The following is a 7,233-nucleotide window of genomic DNA, read 5'->3' as shown; positions in this document are numbered from 1 at the left end:
GCATACACACACACACACACACACACTCAAGATACGTTTTTTGCAAGCAATTGTTATTTCTCCTTCCCATTCTACCCCCACAATTGAACATATATAAAAAGCAAAGAAAAGCAAAACCCTTATAATCAATATGCATAGTCCAAGGAAACAAATTTCCACAATGGCTGTGTTGTTTACTTCTGCATTTTAAATACATCCTTTTTCTAACAGGAGGGAGGCGAGGTGTTTCATGTTTGATCCTCTGGAATTATGGTTCATCATAGTGCTGTACTGAAGTCTTTCAAACCTGCTTTTCTTTGTGATGTTGTCTTTGTATGCATTGTTCTCCTCGTTGTGGTTACATCTTCCCAGTTTCCTCTGCAACTGTCAGTTTGTTTAATCATTCTATTTTTTGATTGGCATGATTGCCAGGTTTAATATAACTGTTATTCCCGTAACTGTAAAAATAGGAATGTGCTCCCGTCAAAATTGCACTGGAAAGTTTAAGCATCAAGTTTTTTGATGTAGTTCTAGAGAAAATGTTGACACCAACCGCATTTAAAAAACAGGTTTTGAGGCATCATAACACAAATACAAGGACAAATAATTTCTTAACGCATTTTAGAAGAGACTGAGAGTAGGATGCTAACAAATGCAAGCCATACGTGCTGTGTTCACATACAGATGAGCATAGAAGCATTCTTGCTGCAAGCCAATTGCATTCTCATGGGCACTTTCATTCCCCACCCTTCCAGAGCCCCTCTACACCCAATTTCAGGATCCACAACAACAAGATACATCAAGAAACAAGGAAAAGAGAGTTCGAAAGAGAGGGAAAACATCCTGCTTTTGCTGTTTATAACAGCACTTCTGCTCCTCTTTCCCACTAGATACTCCACCCCTGTCGCTCACCACCCCATTGGACTGGAACTCTTGCTCTAGGAATCACCACTAGTGGCTTAGAGCTGTAGAATTCAGGCAGTAAAGGGGAATTATCATTGCCAGGGATGTGGCTAATGAGGTATGTTTTTGCCACCAAACACGATTTGCCATAGACACGCTATTATAAATGGTGGTCAGATTCCATAGTTCAGCTACATTCTGGGTTAAATAGACTTCTGTTATCCAGCCTAAGAATTTAATCACTATTTACAACATTGTTTCTATATAAAAATGATTTCCTAGTTTCAAACCACTGACTTCCAATATCTTACAGCACAACCCGTTAGTTAAATTGGGTATTATCTCTCCCGGCTCATAGGAAAACAGCAAGCTTACCTTGGCTGTAAAGTACTTTTACCTCCTCAAGAGCTAAAATCTTTGACTAACAAATCCCACGTGCCAGTTCCCCCTATTTTGACAAATAAAAAGTGTTTAACAGCAGTTTCCTATAGGCCCTTAAACATTGAGGACAATGGGTGCATGTTAATACAAGGTGTCCATTTTGCTAAATATTTTAAGTAGAATAGTTAGATACCCATCGTGAAACCCACCACGATAATAACAGATATTCCAATATGAAAGGTATGGAATTGTAAAATACAGTGTTACTTAGTATGACTGAGGAACTTTTCCCTAAATGAATCGCAGGGACATAATTGGGTAGTTAAATGTGAATAGAATAGCTTTGAGAAAATTGTCGTCTCATTTCTACTTGAAAAACTCCTATTTTATCCACTGATATTAGATCTAATTAATTTCTAGTTCTAACATTTCCAGTTTCACTGGGCAGAAGATTGCAGAGATTCCCCCAAGATGAGGAGTCACTTATACAAGAGAATTTTCTCTTGCTTTTTAGCATCCTTAGGTAATTAAGGTGTTCAAAGTCACATGCAAGTTAGTGATTCAAAATCATCAGCAGTTTGTGAAGCTGGTATTTGGATAGCATTAAAAATGGCTCTTTGAATATTGTCCAAAATGTTTATTTTGAAGGACTAAAAGTTCTTAGTGATTTTTCTCTCCCCCCCATCAACTGATTACAGTTAGAAAAAAAAAGTCCAAGAAAAAATATGAATAACCAAAATATCAGAAAGAAATTGGATAGGTTAATAAGGCCTTTAAAAAAAGACTGGAAGGCCCCACTTCCTCCCTTTAGAAAAGAATTGTGGTTTGTGAAAGTAGTATGTTCACCCCACAGGTGAGCTTCAGAGGCATTTGAGGCTTATGAGAATGGCAAGGAAAAGTGATTCACTTCAAAAATCAGTTAATAAAGAGATCCAATTTACTCTCTTATGTAAGGCAGGCCTTTTGATCTAAGATCAGGCCAAGACCTTTTGGAAGACAGAACGATGCCCCTGGAAGATTTGGGTGCAAAAATCGACCATTAAATACAGACCTACAAACGAGAAAAGGAAAATTGGTTTGATGGATAAGAACTTGCAGGAGGTCAAATCAAGTCCCATACCCCTCTCAAGTTGCAACTTTAGTGAGTTTTTCCCTGGCTTTTGTGGGAAGGTGGTCAAAAAGCCTCATACAATGTTTGCGGAACAATACATTATAGAGGCAAACTTGAAAGGACATAAACAGATTTAACACCCATTTTATCAACTATTAGTAGTACCCCCAGAAAAGGTAAAGGTCCTGTATCATTGCTCTGTAAGGGCAGTTAGCTAAATGATCTATCACCTTTTCAAAACACAAGTTGTATCCCTTTACCAGACAAAGGACGGGGAGCATTCCTTGGGCAACTGTCCAACCATCATCAAGGTGGGTTTTTATTCCCCTAGGGACACTGCTAATGGCTACTGCTGCGGAACTATCCCTCGATGTACATTGGCCCACCAAAACACAGATGTTTCTAGTACCCATGAAGATCCTACTCTTTCTCCATTTTCACTCCATCAGTGCTTCTCTATATTTGGAATTAATTCTTGTATGCAAAACTGGAGAATTCCTTATTGCTCCCATAAGATTTGTTTTCTCTATTTCCTGAAAGGTTCTGTGTCCCCTGGTCTTGTGTATCCTTAGCTGTTTCTAGAAGACAAGTTTGAACAGCAAACTACATAAAAATCTTCATATAAATCATCCACCCCACCACACCTCAACTTGAACTAATTAGAACCCATAAACCTTGACACCCTAACAGAAGAATTTCTAGTCTGAAGATGCTGGTTTTAGTTTCCTTTAGAGCAAAAGATGCTGGATTTGTCACCTGGTGGTAACACCTGATGAGGGCTTTGTTGTGTAAGCGAAGACTGGGGCTGAACCAGGGCTTCTGGTTGTCAATCTTGAGTTTAGACTCATTTTCCTTGTCTCACCCCTCCTTTCCTTTGTCACATCTCTCATCATGGTGTTCTCTTGAAGATTGTGTGTTCTCTGTAACTCTGAATTGCAATTTTGTGCCCTCACCTTCACATGAGACAATATGATTCTCTTGGGCTTATTTGGGTGTTCTATAAGGGTGCAGTAATGGTGACTGGAGACCCAGAGATGTCACTGGTCTTCCCACCAAGGGGATTCAAATGATATGTAGCCTGCACAGGAGAAGGCTTTTCAAAGATGCCACTTTGCTTCCTGGAGGATTTGACCTTTTGAATGTATTCTGAGGTTCCTCCGTTGCTCCAAAGATATTTGATGCCATTCTGTTTGGTCTATTTGAAGGAATAACTTCTGGAATTCCAAAGACATTGCTTGAGTCTCCTTCAGGGGGTTCATTACCCAGGCTTGGCTTAGTGCCCTTGTTCTCCCACCTCTGGAACAGGACAACTGTGGCTGCGACAGTGGTCGTGGTTGTGGCAGCCAAAGTGGCAGGGGCAGTGGGAATTACTCTTGCACGGCTTTATTTAATCATTCTTATGGTGTAATAATATTCCATGACATTCACATATCACAATTTAGGCAGTGACATATTTTTGAGAAAAGGTTAGAAACATAGTCTGGTTGGAATCTACAGCCAGGTGATTTAGTATCAATGGGTAATTTGCCATTATAAAGGAAACTAATTATCTGAGGACAGCCTTTTTCCCTAGTCAGAGCATCTTTGTATACTAGAGCTTGGGATCAGGCTTTTCCTGATAGTATTCTGTAATTTAAAATAGACATATACAGAAAATGGAATCAAGGAGTGGTAACAGGTAATAAATAGGAAACATGGCATTGGCCTATATGAGATCGGTGTCAGAAGTACTAAAACTCAGAATGACCTGAGCCTAGAAAGGAAATCTAAAGCCAATTTAAAAAAATGTCTTTTGTTTGGTTCTTTAGCTCATTTGGTGGAAAGAGAGGAACCTCAACGTTACTTCTGTTTTCTCTGACAAGAATGGTCTTTGGTCTGAAAATGACAGAACATAAATGGCCAATAGGGAATTGATAACGAAGATAGTAAAAGAAACTGAGAGAACTTACCTATCATTGAAGACTTCAAGTCACCAGGTCCAATTGGAATATATCCTTGTTTACTGAAGGAATTAGCATAAGTGATTGGTAAGCCATTGTTAGTATATTGGAAAGATCATAGAAAATGGAAACGAAGCTATAAAATTAGGGAATGGGAGGTTATCCTGATTTATTTTCTTAATTTTTTGTATTTAAATTTATTTATTTAAGTTTTCAACATTCATTTCCACAAAAATCTGATTTATTTTTTTAAGGGAAGAGGATGGATACTGTCAAGTATAGTCCAGAGAGCATGACTTCAATCTTTCTAAAGTCTAGAATATTTTATTAAATGTATTACCTAGTAATTGTAGAAAAGGAAGTGATCACAAGATCCCTCATGGTTTCATCAAGTACAGGATGTGCAGATTAACTTTATTTCTTTTTTGACAAGTGGCTACACTAGTAGATCAGGAATATGCTATAGAGTGAGTCTAGTTAGATTTTATCAACACATTTGTCTTTCGTCCTTTTTTTGTGTAAAAGATGGGAGGGTTGTGGGATAATGAATTTGGGGTGAATTTTGACCTGTTTGAATCCAGAACCAAAGAGGTGCCATGTTTTGCTGTCAATTTGTAAGGAAATTTCCAGTGGAACAACGTGCAGATTTAACAATTGGCCTTGTGCATTTTCACCAATGACTTGTATAAAGGCATTCTTAGAAAATCTGAAGATAACATGGATTTAAGGATAACTAACCCTAGATGAATGAGTTAAATGTCAATAAAGTACATAGGTTAATAATAAAATAAAAGGGTTTGTGTTCTGTGAAGTTTGAATTCAGTTAAAGGGCTGCACTTGAAGACCTAGAGGGCCATATATGGTGTCAAGGCTGGTTAGATACAGTTCAAATCTGACCTCAGACACTTATTAACTGTGTGACCTTGGGCAAGTCACTTAACCATGTTTGCCTCAATTCCTGATCTGACAAAGAGCTAGAGAAGGAAATGGCAAACCACTCCAGTATCTTTGCTAAAAAACAAACAAACAAACAAAAAACCCAAATGGGGTCATGAAAAGGCAGACTAGACTGAAGTGATCAAACAAGAAAATATGGGCTAGAACAGTGGGCTAAATCTAACAAGATGAACTTTAATAGGAATAAATGGATCCAAAAACTCACCTTCCTCAGTACAAGATAAGGGAGGTATAATATAGCTAAAAGGCAATTTTTCTGAAAAAAGATTTGGGAATTTTAGAGGAATGCAAACTTCCATGATTTGTTAAGACTGCAGGAAAACAGATGTCATCTTGGGCTGTATTGAGAGACAGGGCCATCCAGCAAGAAGTCCACAGTTGCGCTGTACTTGGCCCTCATCAGATGCCATGTGAGCATTGTTTTCAGTTACTATATTTTAGCAAGGGCGCTGATAAGCTGGAGACTTAGAGAAGGGTACTCAGGATGGTGAAGGGCGCGTATGAGTGTCAGCTGATGGAACTGGCCAAAGCAATAGGATAGCACTGCTGAGGCTTTCTGCCTAGAGAGGAAGCAGTCTATTTGGTAGCTTTCTATTACAACTCATTCATTTCAAAAACTCTTTTTTTTCAATCCAAGAAATCTGATTACTCGGGTGGGGTATGGAGTGGCATCCCTTGAATAAATATTTATTTTAGAGGAGGGAGATGACAGAGTTTTAAACCAATCCCCTCAAAACCCTTAGATTATCATGTTAGAACTAGAATGATTATCATGTTAGAACTAGAATAACCCAATTTACAAAGGAGGAAACTAAGGCCCAGAGGGAGCTGAGGTACCTTACTTAAGCTCATGGAACTGCCACTGAAATTAGGACTAAGTTGAGAGGGAGTGTATATGTACTCCAATCTCATAGATACACAGTCAAAACTAGAAAGATCCTTAGAGACCATGTTTTCTACCACTACCAGCCCCATTCTACAGAAGAGAAAAGAGATCCAGTTAGTGTCAGAACAAGGACTCATTCCCTACCTAATGCAACGTTCTTTCAGCCAGGTTAACATTTGTTGTCTCTTGTGGAAGCAAACTTTTCCAGAGTAGTAGGTCTTGGTTTCCTGACTCTGCACCAGCTATTTAGTAGAGAATGTCCTTCCATGTACATTCTGGCTCCAAATTCCCCCAGAGTTCCCTTAGGTAGGATGGAAGGAAATTAAAGGAACCTAAATTAGGGAAAACAAGTTCCTCCAGGAGAGGCTAAAGGACTGTATTCTTGGGCTTTGCTTTCCTTGAAATGCCCACTGTCTCCCTGAGCAAAAGGGAGGCAGCCCCTGATCTTCTACAGGTTGATAGCAAATGGGGAGGGATTGGTTCCAGCCTCTTCTCTCCTGGGTAAAATATTCTGCAGAATGGTCCCTTAAAGGCCATGACAGGACTGGTTAGCCAGGGGACAAGACCAGGATCACAGTGAGATATAACATAAAGAGCACTGACTCCAAAGTCAGAGGACCTTGTTTGAGATCTCACATCTGCCACTTATCACCTGGGTAACCTTGGGCCATCACTCCCCCCTCTCAGGTTCCTCACCTCTAACATGTCTTCCACTCTGAAGCTGTGATCCTTTGATGATCCCTCTCCAGTGCTAGACCATAATGATGCTCATGGCATTCACTTGTCTTCTCTTGCCTGACGAGCCCTTCAAGATGGCACTGGTCATAGTTAAGCTGCTTCATCCTTGAATCAACTCTGATTCCCTCAGCACTCTGAGGCTCTGCCCTCCCACAGGCCTCACCCCTGTTTTCTTGACAAGAAATTAAGTGCTGTCAGCCACTCTTTAAATGTTCTCTGTTGACATAAGGCATACATCACCCTGTCCTAGTTTTGACTGCAATCGTTCCTAAAGGCCACTTCAGATATTACTTAAATTATTTTTTAAATTATAAATGAGAAAATCATTAACAAACATG

At 39.4% G+C, this 7,233-nt stretch overlaps 1 long non-coding RNA gene and 1 pseudogene across 1 annotated transcript; both read right to left on the bottom strand.

Annotated features, from left to right (window-relative positions):
• Positions 1–355: 355 nt before the first annotated feature.
• LOC140514166 (uncharacterized) lies at positions 356–6,936 on the bottom strand. Its single transcript, XR_011970453.1, has 3 exons — positions 6,854–6,936; positions 4,324–4,376; positions 356–437 (listed from the first exon to the last, which is right to left on the bottom strand). It is a non-coding gene; the product is annotated as an uncharacterized lncRNA (long non-coding RNA).
• On the bottom strand, positions 2,928–4,267 carry LOC140513929 (uncharacterized; annotated as a pseudogene).
• Positions 6,937–7,233: the final 297 nt, after the last annotated feature.

The sequence above is a fragment of the Notamacropus eugenii genome, chromosome 7 (assembly GCF_028372415.1).
Source record: "Notamacropus eugenii isolate mMacEug1 chromosome 7, mMacEug1.pri_v2, whole genome shotgun sequence".
NCBI lineage: Eukaryota > Metazoa > Chordata > Mammalia > Diprotodontia > Macropodidae > Notamacropus > Notamacropus eugenii.
This window is presented reverse-complemented; position numbering and strand designations above follow the sequence as displayed.